The sequence below is a fragment of the Bidens hawaiensis genome, unplaced genomic scaffold (assembly GCF_021521415.1).
Source record: "Bidens hawaiensis isolate Kalapana, Puna unplaced genomic scaffold, B.hawaiensis_p1.1 tig00000458_1, whole genome shotgun sequence".
Taxonomy (NCBI): domain Eukaryota; kingdom Viridiplantae; phylum Streptophyta; class Magnoliopsida; order Asterales; family Asteraceae; genus Bidens; species Bidens hawaiensis.
In genome coordinates this window covers 3,383,364-3,409,913 of record NW_027491030.1, presented here as the reverse complement: position 1 = coordinate 3,409,913, position 26,550 = coordinate 3,383,364, and the positions used below count along the sequence as shown (strand labels likewise).

The following is a 26,550-nucleotide window of genomic DNA, read 5'->3' as shown; positions in this document are numbered from 1 at the left end:
CCCCTGGCCCTGGTGTGGAGGGGCTCTAGCATGGGCTCCAGCGAATTTTTTTTTTATTTTTTTACATACTCGTTCAACTCTCTCTCTCTCTACTTTTATTATTATTATTCACACTCTCTCTCTAGAATTTAACACCCACTAGCTGTCTGTCGTTGTCTTCTTCTCTTCTACATCTTCTTCTAACACCACACACACACAGTAATTATAATTACACCTCTTACACCTCACTCTATCTTCTTCTTCTTTTTGATGATTCAATGGATACCAAAGGACGACTTATTGCAGGCTCTCATAACCGTAACGAGTTTGTTTTAATCAATGCTGATGAAGTCGGACGAGTAAGTCAACTAAACTAAACCCTAATTTTATTATTATTAATTAAATTATTGCAGGCTCCAACGGCTCTTTAACGGCTCCTTTCTCTCTCTTCTCCCGCGACCAGCCTCACGCCTGCCTGGATTTCCGCGCTAGCGCCCCGCTCGCGCCCCGGTGGTGTGGTGTTAGCGCCCCGGGGCGCGAGCGGAGGGGCTCTAGCGCCCCGGTTAGCGCCCCACACCCCTCAGCCTTATATGAAATCTAATCCTGGAAAACAATCGCTGATTCGTCAAAAAGTCGTCAACGTGTTAACGAAAATCGATGTGAAAGATGATTTTTTTTAAAATATTTTTTAATGTACTTAAATTAGTCTTATGATGTGTGATGGATGTAAAAAGGTTTTTATTTTTTTATTTTTTTCCCTTGGTATATTAACTATTTGGTGATTATTAATGGATTTCATTTTTGTTTAGTAGTAATAATTAAAGATGATTTGAAACTACAGAATACATGTGCACAAGTGATGTTTCAATTTGAAGCAAACAAAAACATGTTTGAAGGTGTCCAGGTGAAGGCAATAACATAAGCTGATAATGTATAAAAATGTGAAGTGACATGAATCTATGTAAACTGATACTTAATATGGTGACATGCTGACCCATCTTTGTCTTCTACTCTTCAACTCTAATAGTGCTATTTATAGAGGATCTTGAACCGGTCCGGCCCAATGTAGACGTGTATTAAACCAGATTTTGAGTCAAAACGGATTGGTTTTAATCGGTTGAATTGAAACCGGATGAAAAATCGGTAATTTTTATTTTTGAAACCATTAAAAAAATAGAGATTTACATTTTTAAGCGAGATCTTCGTCATCGATATTTGGAGTTTAGTCGTATTAACATTGTTTGTAGATCTTCGTAAGCTACTTATTGCGTGGTAAGTGGGACTGACAACCCCGTTGTTAATTCTTAGTCGTGTATTTCTTGTTCGACTTACATGACAATCATGCGGTTGAAAAGATTCTTGTGACGAGATTTGTCAAACGCGAGTTGTTAAACTGATCGAAAGGTTTTAATCGAAAAGTCGGCTCATTTGGATCCATTCAAATTATACAAATGGGTCCGGGTCAACTGAGTTTGGATCAAAACAAGTTATTGACCAAAATGAACTTGGGTTGTAACAAGTCGTTTCAGTGCAAAAGTACTAAAACAGGTTCGCCAGCATGTTTTTCCAGCTAGTGGTAACAGGTGTAGATGCCGGTAAGCCACTAACACATCGGTGACGATAACGAGGAGGTGGTTCTTATGGTGGGCCCAAATTGACCTAACATATAATTTGGGCCCACCATAAGCGCCACCTCGTTATCCCACCAATGCGTTACTGGCTTACTGCCACCTACACCCGTCACCACTAGCTGGAAAAAAAATGGCTTGCCAACCCGTTTTAGTACTTTTTACCACTAAAACGACTCATTCCATCACAAGTTCATTTTGGTCAAGAACTTGTTTTGATCCAAACTCAGTTGACCCGGACCCATTTTGACATGTTATCCAACTCGTTCGTTAGCTGCCTTAGGTTAGACACAATGTCAATCTCATGGCTAACAACTTCTCTTGGATTTAATGCAAAATGTCACATTCAATCAATTAACAAGACACTATCTACTACTACTAACTCTCAACCTCTGCCATTATATGCTTGTTGACCAAGTCAAAGCCCATCCTTTAAGCATTTTGCTGATGCATTATAGCATGCTCTTAAAACAAATATTACAATAACACTAATATTGCATTATAAATAAGCTCAAAACTCAATACTAATAATAGACTATCATACTAAACATGACTTTCATAATATTAATAATAATATTGGTTTCATTAGGATGCTTTATTCACTCAGAAGCCCAACTTCATATCGGGTTCTATTCGGGCTCATGCTCCGCGGTTGAGTATATCGTCAAAGAAGAAGTGAGTAAAGCCTACTTTGCAAGACAAGGGTCTGGCTGCGGGCCTCGTTAGAATGCATTTTCACGATTGTTTTGTGAGGGTAAGTCTGGTTCGAGCCCGTTGTGTAACAAGTTAAAACGGGCTGAAGTCAAAATGGGTCGAGTCAGGTTGATGCAAATACTTTTTATTAATATGGGTATGCTTTTTGTTAACAGGGTTGTGATGGATCGGTGTTGATAGATTCGACTCCTTCAAACCAAGCGGAAAAAGATTCACCCGCAAATAACCCGAGTCTACGAGGATTTAATGTTATTGATAATGCAAAAGCTAGACTCGAAGCATTATGTCCCGGGGTTGTTTCGTGTGCTGATATAATTGCATTCGCGGCTAGAGATAGCTTCCAAATAGTAAGGAAACTGAAAACTTCAGGGCCCGAAAGCCCGGTCCTGAAGGACTTTATTAGACCTGGGCCCGGTTGAGCCCAACCCCGTAGTTTGGTCCAATACCAAAACCAATATGGAACTTCTAGCCTCAACCGGGCCAAAACAGTGTGCATGAAACTGAAATAACCGAGCGGTAACCAAACCATGATTTATTAACCGAATAAAAAAATGTGACAAAATTTAAAACCAAAAGTTTGGTTTAAAGTTTTTTTTTTTAAAAAAAAACTGTTTTTTAGCGCGATTACGGTTTCGCTTTCAACAAAAGAATCGAAAAAACCAAATTGAACCGAAAAAACCGATTAAGTGATCCAAAAAATTAATTAGTTAATAGCTCAAATTCACTATTTTGGGCCATTTTCAGCCCACAACTTTCAAGCCCAATTAGTAAAACCGAGAAAACCAAACCCATGATAGAAACTAAAATCCAAAAGTTAACGGGTTTAAAAAACACAAATACTGGGATTTGGTTTTTGGTTTAGTCGATCCCAAAACGACTCATGCACACCCCTAATCTTACTTATAAATGTTATTGCAGACTGGCGGGCTCGGGTATGATGTCCCTGCGGGAAGAAGGGACGGTAGAGTGTCACAAATAGCCGACACGCAAGCATTGCCACCTGCAACATCTAACCTAGCCCAACTCACACAATTGTTTTCAACCCACGGGTTGTGTAATATACTAAAATTCGAAACAATAAAATAATAAATGTCGATTGTTAGAAAATTGATAAACCGATAAACTGTTAATAAACGAAAAATCATGAGTTACATAATAATGCTATATTTAATATCAAATAATAATAAGATGTTCAAGATGGTTAAACACAATGGGTTAAATTGTAAATGTTTGAATTAGTTGAGATAAGTTCAAGGACCAGTTTTAACAATTCCTAAAACACAAATTGAAGCATACACACTTACGTATTCTTTCAGGTGAAAACGTGAACAACAAACGATACGATTATATCAGGATTTGATTTTGTTTCAAACTCGTTTAATATATATAGATCAATTCCAAACTTGTAAAGAAAAGGCCTAGAGCCACTTCTAATGGAAATGATTCTCCTTTCACAATGTATTGATAGCCTTACCTTATGAACTTCCCATGTGCCGGTATTCACCGCATCAATGTGTGAAGTAGTTGCGTGTGGAAGGCGGCAAAACCCGCATAAACAACGCTAAAAATAAGGAAAACCTACACGCAGGTCAGATGTAAGTAAAGTTTAGCCATCCTTGTAAGTGCAAGTGACGGTCTTACCCGCACAATCACGAACAAGGAAGCAAAACTTCAACCTATCATCTACCACGTTCAAAGGTTAACTTATACTAAAAAAGGATAAGGAAAACCTACACGCAGGTCAGATGTAAGTAAAGTTTAGCCATCCTTGTAAGTGCAAGTGACGGTCTTACCCGCACAATCACGAACAAGGAAGCAAAACTTCAACTTATCATCTACCACGTTCAAAGGTTAACTTATACTAAAAAAGGATAAGGAAAACCTACACGCAGGTCAGATGTAAGTAAAGTTTAGCCATCCTTGTAAGTGCAAGTGACGGTCTTACCCGCACAATCACGAACAAGGAAGCAAAACTTCAACCTATCATCTACCACGTTCAAAGGTTAACTTATTCTAAAACACTTGGAAAATTGCTAATTTAAAGTATGCAAGTCATATAAAGCAAGGAATCCAATGAAAGAAGCGGTCTTAGCCGCACAAAGATTTATATTTCATAATTGTTCGTTACAAGAATGGCCGGGTAACTACCCGCCTACAAAGAATCTATACAGTCTATCCTAGCAGCGGGAAGGGATCTTCAGAATCAAGCTTCAGGACCACTTCCACTTGGACCCGCCCCATCAGTAGAGCGTGGCGGTTCAAGGAAAGCCTTGAGGATAGCAAGTCCATCATCAGCAGCGACTTCCTTCACCTTCTCCACCACCGGATGCGGAAAGGCGGCATATTGGTTCACCGCTTGGTCATATGCAGCTTCGGTGTCCACATCGAACAAAGGGAAGTTGGAAGGCGGGAAGCCTCTCTCAACGAACCCTAGACCAAGCAGGAAGCCGGCCTTTTCCCCATCCTCATGAGAAGCGTTGAGGGCTGCGCTCATGGCATCATCGTAGGTAGTCTCTGAGAAGACCCGACGCACAACCTACAAAAAAAAGATACAAGTGTCAAAACACCTTTTCTATGAACAAAGGAAAGCGTGAAGACGTAAAGATAAACATACATGAGACAACGCTTCTCGAAGAAGCCATTCCTTGGCAACCAGAGCTTCTTTAAGGGCGGCTTGAGCTTGGGTGCAGGCGCGTTCGGCTTCGCTTTTGTTAAGGTTGGCAAGTAGCACTTCCTTTGCGGCAGCCTCTTCGACGCCCTTAAGCTTCCGCTCAGTATGGTCAAGCACACCCCTCTGGTCCAAGATCTCCTGGAGCTTCTTGGCATCTTCCATTGCCAAGGCATCATGAGCACGTTGGAGAGCCTCTAATTTGGCCTTGAGCTCCTCGTTCTCCATGCGTAAAGGCTCAGCAACGGCTTCAGCCTTGGTGGCCCTCTCGGTCGCGTTCCTCGCAGTCTCCTTAGCTAGCCGAAGCTGTTCGTTAACAGCTTGGGCAGCCTTGGAGCGGGCCTCGAGTCGCGCTTGAACCTCGACCTCAAGGGCCTTGAAGGCCTTCTCCTTCTCCGCAGCAGCTGCGGACAGTTGTTGGTTCTCCTCCCGAAGAGCCCGCGCTTGAGATACGTCCTTGGCGCGAGCTGCTTTCAACTTGTCGTTTTCACGACAAAGCAGCTCGACGAGCGGCTGCATCCGGGCCTGTAGAACCCGAAGCTCATTGGTTAGCCTACCCTCCTGGTAGCTAGCCATGGCTTCCCCCAACGCACCATGGGGAGCAGCGTGGCGAGCCCATTCCACGCACTCCACAGGGGTACGAAGGGTTGTTCCTCGGCGGATGTTCCATCGCGGAACATACACTTCATTGGAATCCGACACTGCAAAAGAAACAAAGCAGTTAGAAAAAAAAAAAAAAAAAAAAAAAAAAGAACCCTACGCACCTGTAGGGTCGATCACAGGCCGATAGCCACCGAACCCATCGCCTGAACCTAAGGGAAATCCATCCAAAAGGTCGGGCAGATGGGAAGGTGGCAAAGATTGGCGAGAAGCCCTGCGCGTACCTGATGGGCCGGCCGTCGTTGCCGATGGCGGAGGCATAGTAGTGGCCGCCGTGGTCGCCGTCGGGGTCGCCGCCGCAGAATCCGCAGCAATCGTAACCGCCGGCTCGGTGAAAGATGCTGTAAAAATCGCACTTACCACCGGCGGTGACGTCATCTCGGCTGGAACAGTCGGCTCAAAGGAGTGAGCAACTGATCCAGCAGAAGCAGGCGCAGGCGCCTGGGTCGTCGCCTCAGGTAGGCTGACCGAGCCTACCATCATCGGCGGAGAGGTACTCCTCTGCGCTCCACCCTGGAATGCGTCAACATCCACGCCTGCACAAGAAGATAAGTGTCAAATAAATTTATAAAGTGAAATCTACAAAGATAAGAAGGATGTTTGTACTTACGGGTTTTCTTGAGCTTGAACGTACGGACGGGCGAGGACGAATCCGATGGAGCCGGTCTCTTGACGCCGGCCACCGTCGTCGCCATTGGTACTCCGGAGGTAGCAGTCGTAGCCTCCGGAACAGTGGTCTTCTCGCCACCGGGGTTCCCCGCCACCTCTTCATTATCTGACTCACTGTCAGATAGGACCACTGGATCGGCTGTGGAGGCCACCTTCTCCTTCCCTTTCCCATCGGCAGCCCTCTTCTTCCGCACCAACGGAGGACCATCTGCGGATTCCTCAGAAGAAGACAGGATGTCAGGAATTCCAGCAGCGGGTACAGCATTGAGAGGGGGAGGATAGAATAACGCCTTACCTGGCCGCCGGTGGCTCAGGATCTTCGGGCCCAGCGGATAGACCTCCACAAACCGATCCGCTGTTTGCTCCAGGATGGGCAACTCGTTCTCGTCTAGAGCACGAGTACCCACCCGCACGGGACCGTCAGCTTCCCGCGGGTACAGGAGCGACTCCAAATTGTTCCCCTCTGAAAGAAAAGAAACAGTTAGAAGACAAAACTCAAATCAGCAAAAAAGACAAGACACCATAAGGAATAGAATTCAAACCGTATTCGAGAAGGATGGGGAACCGAGACGCCTCCTTCCATACCCGGCTCATCCCCAGCATTACCATCCCGGACTCCGGAAACCGGTAAACCGGAGATTGGACAAGAGATATCTTCGCGAACCATTCCGCCTCCTGATAGCTGGAAGCGTGAAGGCTCGGAAGCGCTTGCCCCTTCTTAAACTTCATGGCAATGGGGATGGCGCGGGCAGAAATGTAGAAGAACTCCCGCTTCCACGATCGGAGACTGCGCTCGGTCGCGCAAATCTTCAAACCCTTAATCCGGGTTGTCAGGGTGTACCACCCCTGGATGCACCTCCAAGTATAGAAGGTCATCAGGCGGTCCACATAGGGCTCAATGCCCAGAATTCGGCACACCCACTCAAAGTGCCGAACCTTGGCAATCGCCATCGGATGCACCTCGGTCAGGTGCACACCGTGCCTCTCCAGGACACGGTACACAAACTTTGTCAATGGGAACCTAAGGTTCCCATAAACAAAGAATGCAGCATATACCCCGATCTTGCCACTGGGGGCATCGTACACAGTCTGATGAGGTTCAGGAAACTCAGGCTCAAGAGACTCAAGCATGAATTTCCTGACAACATACTGGTACAGATCGATAGGTAGAGCACACTGGCACTCGCCAGCAGTGCTCCTATCGTCGACTACAGCTTCAGCATCATGAGAAGACATTGCAGAAGAAGAAACGATTTCGGAGAAATGCTCAATTAAATAAGAGAGTATTCACCAGAAATCGCCTTAGAGATGAAGAGAGGAAGTGAAGATGTGAATTACAAAGAACCCTCTCCCCCTTTATATACTAATCGCAATTAATGCGATGAATTTAATGCGGAGGAGAGAGAAATCGAAGGTGCAATGAAACTATGACACGTGGCAAAAAGCAGGCTGGCAACAGCTGTTGACAGGACGCGTACCATTAATTTCGCGGCCACGCGCCCGAAAAACAGCGCCCACGCGCCTGAAAAAGCGTCTGGAATGACCATGTACTGTCACGTCACCATAACTTCCTGCACGTCCTGACACAGTCAGAAGAAACCGTCGCACGACGTTTCAGATGTTTGGACTGTTCCTATCTTTCCACCAACTCTTCGAATTTCGAAATTCAAAATTCGAAAAAGATTCAAAAGTAAGCGGGAAAACACCCCTTACCTTGGCAAACAAATAACTGTAAGACGGATGCGGGTACAGTGTTAAGGCAAAACCCTTCACATACCTAGCACCCGCAGGGAATTGAAGCCAAGAATACCTTGGCAACCAAGTAACCATAAGCCGGGTGCGGGTACAGTGTTAAGGCAAAATCCTTCACAAACCTAGCACCCGCAGGGAATTGAAGCCAAGAATACCTTGGAAGTAAAGTAACCGTAAGACGAGCGCGGGTAATGTTAAGGCAAAACCCTTCACATACCTAGCGCCCCGCAGAAAATTGAAACCAAGAAGGATCTTCTGGGCAATGCTTGCGGATAGAGGAGTAACATCCCCGCATAATGGGAACGTCGAGAGTTATATTGTTTGAAACTCCATCATGGAATTGGTGGTCTTAGCATAATTGATCACTATGTTGAAAACCACCAAGACCCCATGGAGACTATATACAAGTAAGACTCAACGCTCCTGACTCGCGAGAAGGTTACATACCTACCCGCATCATACCCAAAGATCAAGCAAAAAAAATCGGGAATTTTTGCAAGTGACATTAGGAAACCCGCGGGAAGAATCCCCACGGAGAACCTTAAAACTAAAAACCTTTTCAAAACCCCTTGCTTAAAGTCCAAAAGTTCACCTCACTTTATTGAACATTCATGAGAAGAACATTGGACTGGGGGGACTTGAAGAGGTAGGTCCCAGCAGAGCCCAGTTGGTCCCGCAAGACTCACCTTGAACAGGGACGTCTGCGCAAAGGCCATCTGCTCCCGCAGGACCCACCATGCTCAGAGAACCTTACGCGCAGTACGCAAGCTGTACACGCAGGGAAAGCCTCCCAATGGTGAAGTACCCCGCCTGTTCCCGCAGTTGCGGGTACAAGCCATCAGGGAAGGCTACCCGCAGACAGCAGGGCTACACGCACAAGACAATAGATACTTCAGTAGTCACATGAAGGAATGAGCAAGGCGGGAACAATCCCGCCAAAGTGAGCCAGTCCGTATGATTCTGAAAGATCTTTTGTACTATACCTACCAAGGTATGGATAGGACAGACAATCTGACCAGAACAACCCATGAGCCAATCACAGGGTGACAGCTCACCGACAACAGTACGAGGAGGAACACCCTCTAGTACTGTTTGTCACTATTAGCCGCTGCCTACTCACCAACTCTTACTAAGGGGCGTGCGCAGCCTACAGTTGGTGAAATAGTGTTACTATTGGCCGTAACCTATTCACCAACCAGCATGGCCTGTGTATAATCCACAGTAGGTGGGACGTGCATAATCTACAGTTGGTGGAATAGTACAGCCGACTTTGTTACTGTTGGCCGTAACCTATCCACCAACCAGTATGGCCTGTGCACAGTCCACTGTTGGTAGAACAGGAATACTATTCAGCCGGTTGTACCTTCTAGGAAACCTACCTTCGGCTATAAATACTCCAACATCTTGGAATGGTAAGATCATCTGCTATCCTGTTATCTAGCAATCTCTTAATATACACTTATATTCAGAGCAATCTAGTCTGATTCTCACGCCGGAGGGTGGTCACAAGGAGGAACCCCCCCCCTTCTCAGTGACGAGCTTACGGTGTCTGTTTTGCAGGTCTCCTGAAGAACAACCTTCTCAGTTAGATCTCATCCGTGGGAAACATTACTTAACCCCCAGATTATCTATAATCTGTCCAGGGTTCACTTAGTGTTTCTTCAATACGATAACATTCCAACGATTTTCATTGATCCAAAAACCTTAAATCAACTAGCTGGAGAAACCGCTGACATCACAGCCACCGCTACACGGGTTCTCGCCGTCGCCGGTGGTAGCCAGACAACCAACGCTAACTTCCACTCCCTGCTCGTACACGTGAGGTCTTCACCACCGCGGCAACCTGTTGTTGCCGAAAGTCAAAAACCGCCTACGTCGTTGTAGCTACGATCTAAGGTAACACTCATATACAATATCGAGCTAATGTTATCTGTTTGTTTTTATTGATTTGAACGAAAGGGCTGGGTTAACATAGTCCATGGGTAATCTGTAGTAATAATAATAATAATAATAATAATAATAATAATAATAATAATAATAATAATAATAATAATAATAATAATAAAAGAGAGAAGAACGAGGTTTGAGTTTAAATTATGTGAAGGTCACTCGTTTTGCAAAAACCAAACCAAAAGTGATTTTGACAAACATGTTGGGAAGGCTCTGTTGCCTTACCAGACCCAAAGACACCATGGGTTCAAAGTCTCTATTACATCATAAATTCACTTATAGTTACACATGTTTTAATTGCTATATTTTATATACTAAATCGTTGTAACATCCTAAAATTTTTATATTGATAAATAAAAGAAAGTTATGTTTAGTAAATTCACGTTTTAGTTATTTAATGTCGAGTAAGGAACGGGTCTTGGGCTTAGTCATTTTATGAACTCGGCCTGTCTCGACCCGTAGGAAGCCAACCCGAGCCTAACCAAACCCGTAGTATATAAACGAAAGTTCTTGACACTTCCACCATTTTCACCATCTTCCTTCACTTACACCCACCCAAACACTCTCATTTCTAGAGAGAGAAGCTAGAGAGAGAAAGTTCTCAAATCACAAATCCGAGTCCACAATCTTGTTCCTAATCGTTTTTGGTAAGTCCCTCTCGAAAATCATCCGTTTTCATAACCATTTCGGCCTCAAATCGAGCAAAAACGTAACTTGAGTTTTCGGGTCAAAAACCGCCTTGTTTTGGTGTCAAAATGCAAGCTTTTGTGTTTAAAAGTACTAGGAATCGATAGCCCTTTCAATCCCGAGCATTTCCATGTCAAAAACTTCGATTTTGGGTCAAAAATCTGGAAAATCTGGAAAACCCGTGGGTTTCTCCGTCGCCCAGCTTGAAGGAGTCGAATCAGACTCATTCGATCGAACCAGTCGATCGAATCAGTCCATTCGATCGAATGCGTAGATCGAACAAGTCCAGTCGACCGAATAGGGAAGCAACCGAATGGTCTCCAACTCATTCGATCGAATGAGTTTTGTATTCGATCGAATGAGTGTTGTATTCGATCGAACGTGTTCCTATTCGATCGAACGTGTTCCTGTTTGATCGAACGTGTTCCTATTCGATCGAACGTGTTGTATTCGATCGAACGTGTTCCTATTCGATCGAATCAAGCCAGAACCAAGTTGTTTCCAAGATTCGCCTGAAGTGAAGTTCGTTTATGAAATAAATTAAAAACCTAATGGAAAATGTGTTAAGGCAGTTATCGAAAATAAAATTTTTCCAAGCTGACCTGGCAGCTTAACCCCAGCCAGGGGCTCTGCCCCTTGGACCCCGCTAGGGGCTGCCGCCCCTAGAACCCCGCTGCCAGGGGCGCTGCCCCCGGACCCCCGTTCGTTGTGGGTCATATATAGATAGAAATACAAACGAGTAGCAGTAGTTAATTGATATGTGTAAATATTATACAGTTAGCCGAGCCCAGTTAAAGAAAGGAATTACGATCAACGGCGAGCGTAACAGGATCCAGGTGAGTTTCTAGCCCCATTCCTTGTTATGTTTTCGGGGCTGTGTGCATACTTGATGTGTTGTTAATACATTTATCCAAAGTGATAAGTGTATGCCATAGGTGATATATGTGATATGTATGAATGATTGCTTGATGGTTCGTGAACGATCTTCGGATATTGCACGTACTGTCAGGTTGTAACGTTATAAATATGGCAAGTATGATATGTATGTTTATGTGTATGAACGTAAGAAAGTTAATAAAAGAAGGAAATGACGGTTGTATGGTTGTATGGTTACGAAAGGGGTACCGAGCCCTAATAATACTCGAGGTATGATGTATGGTTGTATGGTAACGAAGAGGGAATCGAACCCTACTAATATTCGAAAACATGGGACCAGACCCTAATAATATCTGTGATGTTAGGGACCAGACCCTAATAATATCTGTGATGTTAGGGACCAGACCCTCATAATATCTGTGATGATAGGGACCAGACCCTTATAATATCTGTGATGTTAGGGACCAGACCCTTATAATATCTGTGATGTTAGGGACCAGACCCTTATAATATCTGTGAGGTTATAGGGCGAAAGGCTCTTTAAAACGTATGATTATGAATGTAAAGAAAGTATGTAAGTAAGAAAGAAAGTATGTAAGTAAGAAAGAAAGTATGTAAGTAAGAATGAAGGTATGAGTACTTATGTGTGTATGAAAGAAAGTTATGAGGTTAAGTACGTATGTATGTAACAAGGTATTGTATGGTAGTGTATGATTAACTAGAACTCACTCAGCGTAGCTGACTTTTAGTATGCACGCAGGTGAGTAGGATGAGACAGCTGGCTTGAGTGGAGGACACATGGCAGAAGACTAAAGCCTGGCATCTGAAGATCCGATATGTTTTATAAGTTACGTTTTGATTTTGAAAGACAAGAGGAATGTTTAAAGACATGATTATGAATTGATATGTAATGTTTTATGAAAGTTTTATATTCCGCGTAAAGTTTTTAATTAACTCTGATATTTAGAACTGTGTTTATGAGTAAATCCAACACGAAAGTAGGGTTACCGGTAACGGGGCCTTACAAGTTGGTATCAGAGCAAAGTTCGAGAGATTTAAGCATCCTACATGCTTAGACTCGAACAGAGAATGGGATTTAAGTAAGAAAGGAAAGAAGATGCCAGTTCAAGAATGCCATGTGTCGCTCAAGCAAGATCAGTGAAGGTAAAGTGTATGATTAAATGATATATGTTAATGAGAGAGAAAAGATATGTGAACGATAGGGATAGGAATAATTGACTGTTTGAATTGACAAACTGCTTAAGTAGAACCAGCACAAATAGACTCATAAAGGGAAGTGTATATGACACGGAAAGTAACGTGATCAGCTAATCGCAACTGGCCACTGTTATTACCTGTTAGCCTTACTATCCTTGTACTAGATAGTTCCTTGAGTGATGATGTTTGTGTTTTCTCATATAGGATACTGATGGCTGGAGCTGGAGAATTTGTTGAAGCTGGGGGTCGCACTGGACGTCGTGGCAGGCCTCGTCTTGTCCGGCAACCCTCGGTAGAAGAAGCTTCCCACACCGAAGATGAAGGAAGCGCAGCTGGAGGAGACCAGAACAACAACGAGGAAGTTCAACTTAGTCCTGCAGTTCAAGCAGCCATTGTTCAGGCTGTAGTTGCTGCTGTGAAGAACCTGAATCCCGAAGGATCTGCTGGAAGCCGTGAACGAACTGCTGACGGGGCGGGTGGTGATGGTAGAAAGGATGGGGAAGGTGAAAGAGGGGCCTCGAGTGGGGATAAGTCTGTGAAAGTCGATGATAGGAGAGGAGGACAAGGTGGGTGCAGCTATAAGTCCTTCAAAGGTTGTGACCCGCCTAAGCTGACTGGTTTAGGAGACGCAGTCGCTACTCTCCAGTGGATAACCGCTATGGACAAGGTTATCCGCATTAGCGAATGCCGTCCCGACCAAGCTGTGGGCTATGCTACTCAGTCATTCGTAGATGAGGCTATGTTTTGGTGGGAGAGTGTGGAGCAGAGGAAGACCCGTGAAGAGATCAAAGAGATGAAGTGGGAAGATTTGAAAGAGTTGGTAATGAAGAAGTTCTGTGCAGATGCCGAGGTTGAAAGAACGGAGATGAAGTTCCAGAATTTAAAAGCCGGTATGATGACGCATCGTGAGTATACCACGGAGTTCAACCGACTATCTAGGTTGGTGCCTGACATGGTTGACACTGAGGTCAAGAGAATCAAGTGTTATGTGAGGGGGTTGCCACAAAAGGTCCGCATGTTAGTCAGGGCGATTCAACCTGCTACTTTTGATTCGGCTGTTGGACTCGCGGAAATGGTCTATGCTGACGTGGCCGCGGATGATAGGGTGGAAAGGGACGAAGAGAAAGAGAAGAAAGGGGTCACTCCTGCTAAACGACCCGGTACTCAGTTATGGAACTCCAGGGATAAGAAACAGAAAGTGTGGGAGAAGAGATCGTGTAAGACCTGCGGAAAGAGGCATGGTGGTGAATGCAAGTGGGGTAAAAGTTCTAATGTTTGTCTCAAATGTGGAAAGGCTCATGGTGGAGAATGCAGAATGGGGTCGAATGCCTGTTATAACTGCGGGAAGGTAGGGCATTATGCCAATGAGTGCAGTGCGAAGCCAACATGTTACAAATGTGGCAAGACAGGCCATATGTCAAGGGAGTGCACTGAAGGTGTAGCTGGAGGTAGTGGAAAGAAGGATGCCGATCAAGCTAGGCCCAGAACTAGAGCCTACATGCTGACCCAGGAACAAGCCAGGCAGATTCCGGATGTCGTCACAGGTACGTTTCTAGTGAACGATGTTTCCGCTTCTGTATTATTTGATTCTGGTGCGAATAGAAGTTTTGTAGCTACGACGTTTAGTAAACTAGCTAAAATGAAAGGCTGCCGAGTGTCTGAAACTTTTGTAGTAGAAACCGCAAGTGACACTTCGGTGAAAATAACAAAAATGGTGAAGAATTGTAAGATAGAGTTAGAGGGACATGAGTTCCCTGTTACTTTGTATGTTATGGCCTTAGGAGGGTTCGATGTAGTCTTGGGTATGGATTGGTTGTCTGAGTTTGAGGCTCAGATAGTATGTAAAAGTAAGATGATAAGGTTAAAGTCATTGGATGGTAGTGCGGTGACGGTTTATGGTGATAAGGAGAGTTATGGGCTTAATGTCATTTCGATGATAAAAGCCGAGGGTTTGTTAAGGCGAGGGTGCGGTGCCTACCTGGCGTATGTTGTCAACGCTACGGCCGAGACGAAAGAAATGAAGAATGTTCCTATTGTGCGCGACTACCCAGAAGTATTCCCTGAGGATCTTCCGGGGTTGCCACCTGAGCGAGAGATAGAATTTCAGATAGATCTAGTACCAGGAGCCCAGCCCGTCGCGAAGGCGCCTTACCGTCTAGCACCGTCCGAGATGAAGGAATTGATGTCCCAACTGCAAGAACTCCTCGACAAGGGTTTTATCAGACCGAGTGTTTCTCCGTGGGGCGCACCGGTTTTGTTTGTGAAGAAAAAGGATGGAAGTATGAGAATGTGCATAGACTATCGTGAGTTGAATAAGCTTACGGTAAAGAATAGATACCCCTTGCCTAGGATTGACGATCTGTTTGACCAACTGCAAGGTTCGAGTTGGTTCTCACGAATAGATCTCAGATCAGGCTACCATCAGCTGAAGGTGAAAGAGGTAGACATCCCTAAAACAGCGTTCCGAACGCGGTATGGACACTACGAGTTCCTTGTAATGTCATTCGGTCTAACAAATGCTCCTGCAGCATTTATGGACATGATGAATAGGGTGTGTCGACCGATGTTGGATAAGTCGGTTATCGTCTTCATCGATGATATATTGATTTATTCAAAGAGTGAGTCTGACCATGCCGAGCATCTGAGAGAGGTATTGGAAGTTCTGAAGAAAGAAAGGTTGTACGCCAAGTTTTCGAAGTGCGCGTTCTGGTTAAGGGAAGTGCAATTTTTAGGTCATGTGGTTAATCCGGAGGGGATTACCGTGGACCCAGCTAAGATTGAAGCGATAACGAATTGGAAGACTCCGCAGAATCCGACTGATATACGAAGCTTCCTAGGGTTAGCTGGCTACTATAGGAGATTCATCGAAGGTTTCTCCAAGATAGCCGCACCGCTGACCGGTATGACCCGTAAGACGATAGTATTCAATTGGGGAAAGTTTCAGGAGGAAGCCTTTGAAGAATTGAAGAAGAGACTCACGCAAGCTCCAATCCTTACTTTACCCGATGGTGATGAGGATTTTGTTGTTTGTGCTGATGCCTCGCATCAAGGGTTAGGTTGCGTGTTGATGCAACGAGGGAAGGTGATAGCCTACGCGTCTAGACAGTTGAAGGTCCATGAGAGTACTTACCCGACGCATGATTTGGAGTTAGCAGCTGTAGTGCATGCTCTTAAGATATGGAGGCATTATCTGTACGGCACTAAGTGTACTATCTATACAGATCATAAGAGTTTAAAGTACTTCTTCGAGCAGAAAGAACTGAACATGAGGCAGAGAAGATGGTTAGAATTGATAAAGGATTACGACTGTGAGATTAAGTATTACCCCGGTAAAGCTAACGTGGTCGCTGATGCGTTAAGTCGGAAGAATGAGGAAGTCCTTGCAACAGTGAAGTCATACAAGTTGATCATGAACTCAAGTCTTTTTGAAGAAATCATCAAAGTGCAGTCAGAAGTGTTAGTAGACGAAGGGTTAGTAAAGAAAGAAAGGATTTATGGCCAGCAAGATGAGTTGATGGAAAACACTCATGGAGTTAAAACTAGATTTGACCGTATGTGGATTCCACGCCATGGTGATCTTAGAAGTCGAATCTTAGATGAAGCTCATAAGTCAAGGTACTCAATCCATCCTGGAGCTACAAAGATGTACCAAGACTTGAAAAGAGATTACTGGTGGCCAGGAATGAAGAGTGATGTAGTGGATTATGTTAGTAAGTGCTTAACTTGCTTACAAGTCAAGGCCGAGCACCAAAAGCCTTATGGGAAGATGCAACCGCTAGAGATACCTGAGTGGAAATGGGAACACATCACCATGGATTTCATAACTAAGCTACCTCGTACAGCTAAGCATCATGATACCATCTGGGTGATTGTGGACCGTTTGACCAAGAGTGCTCATTTTCTGCCCATACGAGAGGCCATCTCGTCAGAAACGTTAGCAAGCTTGTTCATTAAAGAAATTGTAACCAAGCATGGAGTACCGTTATCGATCGTGTCTGATAGGGATACACGGTTTACTTCGAGGTTCTGGAAGAAATTTCATGAAGCTATGGGGACGAGGTTGAACATCAGTACGGCGTATCATCCTCAAACCGATGGACAGTCGGAAAGGACGATCCAAACCCTTGAGGATATGCTACGTGCTTGCGTTTTAGATTTTGGTGGAAGTTGGGATGATCATCTGCATCTGGCAGAGTTCTCCTATAACAACAGTTACCATTCGAGTATTGGTATGCCACCGTTTGAGATGCTGTACGGTAGACGATGTAGAACCCCGGTGTGTTGGGGTGAGATTGGTCAGAAGGAAATGGGAAGTATAGAAGTGGTTCAAGAAACGTCTTCAAAGTTCGATCAGATCAAAGCAAGAATGAAAGCCGCTCAAGACAGACAAAAGTCTTATGCGGATAAGCGGCGACGACCAATTGAGTTTAACGTTGGCGACTATGTGATGCTTAAGGTCTCGCCTTGGAAGGGGATTATCCGTTTTAGGAAAAGAGGAAAGTTGAGTCCGAGGTACATTGGACCGTTCAAGATTGTAAAACGTGTGGGTGAAGTAGCTTACAAACTGGATTTACCCGATGAGTTAGAAGGAATTCATTCAACCTTCCATGTTTCTCATCTGAGGAAGTGTCTAGCTGATGACACGTCTCACGTGCCATTAATGGACATTGAGGTTGATGAACAATTGAACTACATCGAGCAACCGATAAAGATCGTTGATCGCAAGGAGAAGCAGCTTCGTCACAAGATTATACCCTTGGTCAAAGTGATATGGAAACACCGCAAGGGATCTGATGCTACTTGGGAAGTCGAGGATGAGATGCGCAAGTTTTACCCTAGTTTGTTTATGTAATAGTTAGGTTTCGGGGACGAAACCTCTTTAAGGGAGGAAGACTTGTAACATCCTAAAATTTTTATATTGATAAATAAAAGAAAGTTATGTTTAGTAAATTCACGTTTTAGTTATTTAATGTCGAGTAAGGAACGGGTCTTGGGCTTAGTCATTTTATGAACTCGGCCTGTCTCGACCCGTAGGAAGCCAACCCGAGCCTAACCAAACCCGTAGTATATAAACGAAAGTTCTTGACACTTCCACCATTTTCACCATCTTCCTTCACTTACACCCACCCAAACACTCTCATTTCTAGAGAGAGAAGCTAGAGAGAGAAAGTTCTCAAATCACAAATCCGAGTCCACAATCTTGTTCCTAATCGTTTTTGGTAAGTCCCTCTCGAAAATCATCCGTTTTCATAACCATTTCGGCCTCAAATCGAGCAAAAACGTAACTTGAGTTTTCGGGTCAAAAACCGCCTTGTTTTGGTGTCAAAATGCAAGCTTTTGTGTTTAAAAGTACTAGGAATCGATAGCCCTTTCAATCCCGAGCATTTCCATGTCAAAAACTTCGATTTTGGGTCAAAAATCTGGAAAATCTGGAAAACCCGTGGGTTTCTCCGTCGCCCAGCTTGAAGGAGTCGAATCAGACTCATTCGATCGAACCAGTCGATCGAATCAGTCCATTCGATCGAATGCGTAGATCGAACAAGTCCAGTCGACCGAATAGGGAAGCAACCGAATGGTCTCCAACTCATTCGATCGAATGAGTTTTGTATTCGATCGAATGAGTGTTGTATTCGATCGAACGTGTTCCTATTCGATCGAACGTGTTCCTGTTTGATCGAACGTGTTCCTATTCGATCGAACGTGTTGTATTCGATCGAACGTGTTCCTATTCGATCGAATCAAGCCAGAACCAAGTTGTTTCCAAGATTCGCCTGAAGTGAAGTTCGTTTATGAAATAAATTAAAAACCTAATGGAAAATGTGTTAAGGCAGTTATCGAAAATAAAATTTTTCCAAGCTGACCTGGCAGCTTAACCCCAGCCAGGGGCTCTGCCCCTTGGACCCCGCTAGGGGCTGCCGCCCCTAGAACCCCGCTGCCAGGGGCGCTGCCCCCGGACCCCCGTTCGTTGTGGGTCATATATAGATAGAAATACAAACGAGTAGCAGTAGTTAATTGATATGTGTAAATATTATACAGTTAGCCGAGCCCAGTTAAAGAAAGGAATTACGATCAACGGCGAGCGTAACAGGATCCAGGTGAGTTTCTAGCCCCATTCCTTGTTATGTTTTCGGGGCTGTGTGCATACTTGATGTGTTGTTAATACATTTATCCAAAGTGATAAGTGTATGCCATAGGTGATATATGTGATATGTATGAATGATTGCTTGATGGTTCGTGAACGATCTTCGGATATTGCACGTACTGTCAGGTTGTAACGTTATAAATATGGCAAGTATGATATGTATGTTTATGTGTATGAACGTAAGAAAGTTAATAAAAGAAGGAAATGACGGTTGTATGGTTGTATGGTTACGAAAGGGGTACCGAGCCCTAATAATACTCGAGGTATGATGTATGGTTGTATGGTAACGAAGAGGGAATCGAACCCTACTAATATTCGAAAACATGGGACCAGACCCTAATAATATCTGTGATGTTAGGGACCAGACCCTAATAATATCTGTGATGTTAGGGACCAGACCCTCATAATATCTGTGATGATAGGGACCAGACCCTTATAATATCTGTGATGTTAGGGACCAGACCCTTATAATATCTGTGATGTTAGGGACCAGACCCTTATAATATCTGTGAGGTTATAGGGCGAAAGGCTCTTTAAAACGTATGATTATGAATGTAAAGAAAGTATGTAAGTAAGAAAGAAAGTATGTAAGTAAGAAAGAAAGTATGTAAGTAAGAATGAAGGTATGAGTACTTATGTGTGTATGAAAGAAAGTTATGAGGTTAAGTACGTATGTATGTAACAAGGTATTGTATGGTAGTGTATGATTAACTAGAACTCACTCAGCGTAGCTGACTTTTAGTATGCACGCAGGTGAGTAGGATGAGACAGCTGGCTTGAGTGGAGGACACATGGCAGAAGACTAAAGCCTGGCATCTGAAGATCCGATATGTTTTATAAGTTACGTTTTGATTTTGAAAGACAAGAGGAATGTTTAAAGACATGATTATGAATTGATATGTAATGTTTTATGAAAGTTTTATATTCCGCGTAAAGTTTTTAATTAACTCTGATATTTAGAACTGTGTTTATGAGTAAATCCAACACGAAAGTAGGGTTACCGGTAACGGGGCCTTACAATCGTTTTCCTAACAACTGTTATAAAACCTTTTAAAAAGGTTGGTAGTTTTTTTTATATCAAAACCCAAGGTGAATGAGATTTATAAAAATTGATAATCTGTTAAATCCATGTTAAAATAGCATACAACACTTGTGAGAAATTGAAGTATTAGTTGGTGTTTTGTCGTATGAATGCATAAATGGAGTTTTAAATCTAACAGCCTCATAGCTATCAGATGAATACCGGTTAAACCTTGTAACATAGTAATAATAACAGTAAACTGATTCAAGATATATTATTAAAATATCTATATATATACAACGAACGTATCACCAATTAAATAACTAAATAAATTGTGCATGAATACAGAAACGAAACGAACTCTAAAGAAAATTGATTTAATATTAGTACAATAATTGTAGGTTCTCTTGACGTTTAATCAAGCTTAAGTCATTTTACGATTATTGCTACTCGTTTATAAGGTACGGTTTCTGTTTTTGTTACTCTTAGTATTAATTATATTCTGTTACTTGGTAGTACGGTTTCTGTTTTTGTTACTCTTAGTATTAATTATATTCTGTTACTTGGTAGTACGGTTTCCGTTTTTGTTACTCATAGTATTATATTTTGTTCCTTCATAGTACGGATTCCGTGTTTTTCTTCTTTTAGCTTTATATTGTTTTCACCGTTCTCGTAGTGGTACGGATGCTGGTTCTTGTTACTTCGTAGTACGGTTTCTGGTTTCTTTCTCTAATAGTATTAATTATATTCCGTTACTTCGTAGTGCGGCTTTTGTTCTCGTTTACTAATAGTATTGAATCTATTCCGTTACTTTGTAGCACGGATTTTCGTTACGCGTCGGTTATATTTTGAGTTCAGTTATTTTATATAATATATTTTAGTTATATGTTACTAGTTTTAGTACTCTGTTACCCGAGCATTTTCTGACTTGTCGTTGGGGCGTCAACGGGAAGGCACTTGTCGTGACAGTGCGTAATTAAAGTTCACGGCGTCTCTAACTAGTACTTTTGAAGTATTAGGGCCACTTAGGGGCGTATAGATCGATCTTAGCTCCGACTCCTGACTCCTGACTCCTGACATGGCACTTATCGTGACAGTGCGTAATCAAAGTTCACGGCGTCTCTGAAAGTACTCATGTAGTACCTTGGCCACTTAGAGGCGTATAGATCGATCTTAGCTCCGACTCCTGACTCCTGACTTCTGTTTGAGATGGAACAATGTGTGCACGCCACCCACACCGTCTCCTTGGTGCATGGACTAGCTAGCTGTGTACCCCTCTGTTTAGGCTCTGGGTGCTTCCGTATTACACGACCTATTTATTTTAACATCAGCGTCGTGTATTTTAGTAATTATATTTTGTTTCGCTATATTTCTGGTCCGTTTTGATATGTGTATACGCATTTGGTTAAATTTGAGTATATTCAGATTACGTCCCGATCGTGTATCGGATTATGTTTCGCATTTAATTATAGTTCAGTTAAATGTTACACGTTATATGTTACACGTCACACATTATATGCTACAAGTTATATGTTTCTGGCTCTGGGTGTTTTTGTTATAGTTCTGATATATTTCCGCATGCGTTTGACCATGTTCTGGCCAAGTGTCGGATCATACATCCGAATTTTATTAAGTATATGTTTAGGTAAAAAGGGTTGGTTTCGAGTTTGAATTGAAGTTCGTATATTTATTCTCTTACGTCTGTCCTTACCTATACTATTGCTCTTTCCGTTACTGGGCAATTTTTGGCTCAGCCGTGTTTTCTTGTTTTGTTTTTCTTATTTTGTTTTCAGGTAATCCGGGATTCTGGGAATTTAGTGATGAGAGATAAAAAAATGAAGTTCAAGCTTCTAAAAGTTAATTCATTTTGTTTAATAATATGACGTAGGTTGCATTAATTTTTGTTGTATTTTGGATTGTGGCGTTGATTTGATATCTGTAATAGTAACACGTTAGCCTGTTCCGGGTTGGGGTGTTACAGTTATGGTATCAGAGCAAAGGCTCTTTCCTGTAGAAAACTTAAACCTAAAAGTAAAACCTGTGAGGAAATGGGTAGACGTTGGGTTAGGGTTTCATGTTTCCTGTCATTATTCATCATTCTGTGATTTTCCCAATGTCAGTAAGAAAACCGTCGTTGTTAGTAATAGGCGTCTTTTCAACCTTATAAATTAGTCAAGTACAATGAGTTAAGTTATTCTGTCTTCTCCACCGCTTGCGCTCTATGACTTAAGAAGTGACTTCCGAAGACATTGTTTGAAGCCACCAAAGAGATCATGACTTTGACTAACCCTCTTTACACTCGATTTAGACCTTGCTACCTCGTATGCCTCGAGACATATTCCGCAGGACCTATAATCTAAATAAATATGAGACTTGGTGTTAGTAAACACCTTTAAGTAACCGACATCTTTCATAATTTGTTTGTCATCGCAACGTTATTTCTTTGTAATCATAGCTAGGACTTTGAGATGCATTATGGGTGGACAATTATGACACTACTGTAAAGTAAATTGACGATTACACTTGATCAACGTAATGGTGAATTTACAGTTACATATGTGTGCTATTGAATTCCTATGATGTAGATTAATGTCTTTCTGAATCCGTAAAGACACTGTAAAGTAAATTAACGATTGCACGTCGCAAATGTAACCGTGAATTTATACGTACGCATGAGTGCTACTACAATCTTATTTTGCATATTAATATTTCTTTGAATACGCCAATCTGACCTTGTCACAAGTTTGCCATTATATAGTTATAGGTTTATACGACTTTATTAATATAAAACCACTTTGAATGCAAAACTCATGTTTGCGACCCCGTTCCAATATTTTTTTTATTGTTTACGTCATAGTACCCCGTAATCCGGTTAAATCGGTTTGATTTTGTATAAATTTTGATTTCTCAAGTTCAATCTCTGTTTATCTGTCGTTTCAGGAAATCCGAAGTTTTAGTGTCTTGTATTCGCATATCTGAATTTATGAAGTTTACATTCGGTTCGGTCTTCGTTATATTTGAATTTACTTGTTTCCATTATGCAATTTCGAGGACGAAATTCTTTTAAGGGAGGTAGTATTGTAATATACTAAAATTCGAAACAATAAAATAATAAATGTCGATTGTTAGAAAATTGATAAACCGATAAACTGTTAATAAACAAAAAATCATGAGTTACATAATAATGCTATATTTAATATCAAATAATAATAAGATGTTCAAGATGGTTAAACACAATGGGTTAAATTGTAAATGTTTGAATTAGTTGAGATAAGTTCAAGGACCAGTTTTAACAATTCCTAAAACACAAATTGAAGCATACACACTTACGTATTCTTTCAGGTGAAAACGTGAATAACAAACGATACGATTATATCAGGATTTGATTTTGTTTCAAACTCGTTTAATATATATATATACGATAACATTCCAACGATTTTCATTGATCCAAAAACCTTAAATCTTAGCCTTTTCTCTCTGCCGTATACACCGCCGCCGCCGCCCTGCAACTAGCCGGAGAAACCGCTGACATCACAGCCACCGCTACACGGGTTCTCGCCGTCGCCGGTGGTAGCCAGACAACCAACGCTAACTTCCGCTCCCTGCTCGTACACGTGAGGTCTTCACCACCGCGGCAACCTGTTGTTGCCGAAAGTCAAAAACCGCCTACGTCGTTGTAGCTACGATCTAAGGTAACACTCATATACAATATCGAGCTAATGTTATCTGTTTGTTTTTATTGATTTGAACGAAAGGGCTGGGTTAACATAGTCCATGGGTAATCTGTAGTAATAATAATAATAATAATAATAATAATAATAATAATAATAATAATAAAAGAGAGAAGAACGAGGTTTGAGTTTAAATTATGTGAAGGTCACTCGTTTTGCAAAAACCAAACCAAAAGTGATTTTGACAAACATGTTGGGAAGGCTCTGTTGCCTTACCAGACCCAAAGACACCATGGGTTCAAAGTCTCTATTACATCATAAATTCACTTATAGTTACACATGTTTTAATTGCTATATTTTATATACTAAATCGTTTTCCTAACAACTGTTATAAAACCTTTTAAAAAGGTTGGTAGTTTTTTTTATATCAAAACCCAAGTTGAATGAGATTTATAAAAATTGATAATCTGTTAAATCCATGTTAAAATAGCATACAACACTTGTGAGAAATTGAAGTATTAGTTGGTGTTTTGTCGTATGAATGCATAAATGGAGTTTTAAATCTAACAGCCTCATAGCTATCAGATGAATACCGGTTAAACCTTGTAACATAGTAATAATAATAGTAAACTGATTCAAGATATATTATTAAAATATCTATATATATACAACGAACGTATCACCAATTAAATAACTAAATAAATTGTGCATGAATACAGAAACGAAACGAACTCTAAAGAAAATTGATTTAATATTAGTACAATAATTGTAGGTTCTCTTGACGTTTAATCAAGCTTAAGTCATTTTACGATTATTGCTACTCGTTTATAAGGTACGGTTTCTGTTTATGTTACTCTTAGTATTAATTATATTCTGTTACTTGGTAGTACGGTTTCTGTTTTTGTTACTCTTAGTATTAATTATATTCTGTTACTTGGTAGTACGGTTTCTGTTTTTGTTACTCTTAGTATTAATTATATTCTGTTACTTGGTAGTACGGTTTCCGTTTTTGTTACTCATAGTATTATATTTTGTTCCTTCGTAGTACGGATTCCGTGTTTTTCTTCTTTTAGCTTTATATTGTTTTCACCGTTCTCGTAGTGGTACGGATGCTGGTTCTTGTTACTTCGTAGTACGGTTTCTGGTTTCTTTCTCTAATAGTATTAATTATATTCCGTTACTTCGTAGTGCGGCTTTTGTTCTCGTTTACTAATAGTATTGAATCTATTCCGTTACTTTGTAGCACGGATTTTCGTTACGCGTCGGTTATATTTTGAGTTCAGTTATTTTATATAATATATTTTAGTTATATGTTACTAGTTTTAGTACTCTGTTACCCGAGCATTTTCTGACTTGTCGTTGGGGCGTCAACGGGAAGGCACTTGTCGTGACAGTGCGTAATTAAAGTTCACGGCGTCTCTAACTAGTACTTTTGAAGTATTAGGGCCACTTAGGGGCGTATAGATCGATCTTAGCTCCGACTCCTGACTCCTGACTCCTGACATGGCACTTATCATGACAGTGCGTAATCAAAGTTCACGGCGTCTCTGAAAGTACTCATGTAGTACCTTGGCCACTTAGAGGCGTATAGATCGATCTTAGCTCCGACTCCTGACTCCTGACTTCTGTTTGAGATGGAACAATGTGTGCACGCCACCCACACCGTCTCCTTGGTGCATGGACTAGCTAGCTGTGTACCCCTCTGTTTAGGCTCTGGGTGCTTCCGTATTACACGACCTATTTATTTTAACATCAGCGTCGTGTATTTTAGTAATTATATTTTGTTTCGCTATATTTCTGGTCCGTTTTGATATGTGTATACGCATTTGGTTAAATTTGAGTATATTCAGATTACGTCCCGATCGTGTATCGGATTATGTTTCGCATTTAATTATAGTTCAGTTAAATGTTACACGTTATATGTTACACGTCACACATTATATGCTACAAGTTATATGTTTCTGGCTCTGGGTGTTTTTGTTATAGTTCTGATATATTTCCGCATGCGTTTGACCATGTTCTGGCCAAGTGTCGGATCATACATCCGAATTTTATTAAGTATATGTTTAGGTAAAAAGGGTTGGTTTCGAGTTTGAATTGAAGTTCGTATATTTATTCTCTTACGTCTGTCCTTACCTATACTATTGCTCTTTCCGTTACTGGGCAATTTTTGGCTCAGCCGTGTTTTCTTGTTTTGTTTTTCTTATTTTGTTTTCAGGTAATCCGGGATTCTGGGAATTTAGTGATGAGAGATAAAAAAATGAAGTTCAAGCTTCTAAAAGTTAATTCATTTTATTTAATAATATGACGTATGTTGCATTAATTTTTGTTGTATTTTGGATTGTGGCGTTGATTTGATATCTGTAATAGTAACACGTTAGCCTGTTCCGGGTTGGGGTGTTACAGGTTGTCCCAAGAAGAAATGGTTACTCTATCCGGTAAAACATCCTACATCTTAACCTCAACCGTTTCGACCCACTCTCTAATATCACTTATTTAATACAGGTGCGCATACGATCGGCCGATCACATTGTACCTCCTTTACTAGCAGGCTATACAATTTCAACTCTACAGTAAACACCGACCCGAGTTTGAACCCGCTATACGCTAGCAAGTTAAAACAAGAATGTCCGAAAAACAGTAATGGGAATTTGGTGGTACCCATGAACCCGAGTTCACCAACCGTAAGTGACACGGCTTATTATGTGGATGTTTTGAATAATAGAGGATTATTCACATCTGACCATTCGTTGCTCACGAGCACGTCGACAGCAAACCAAGTGCACGAACATGCCATGAACCCGTTGGGCTGGAAGAGTAAGTTTGCGGATGCAATGGTGAAGATGGGAAAGATCGGTGTTATTACGGGTGAACAAGGCAAGGTTCGGTTAAACTGTCGAGTGATAAATAAATAG

The 26,550-nt window shown here is 41.9% G+C and overlaps 1 pseudogene across 1 annotated transcript; it reads left to right on the top strand.

Annotated features, from left to right (window-relative positions):
• The first annotated feature begins 2,063 nt into the window (after window positions 1-2,063).
• Window positions 2,064-26,550, top strand: LOC143626865 (peroxidase 5-like; annotated as a pseudogene). Its single transcript, XR_013152503.1, has 5 exons — window positions 2,064-2,361; window positions 2,477-2,668; window positions 3,240-3,370; window positions 26,042-26,073; window positions 26,141-26,550. The product of XR_013152503.1 is annotated as a peroxidase 5-like (transcript).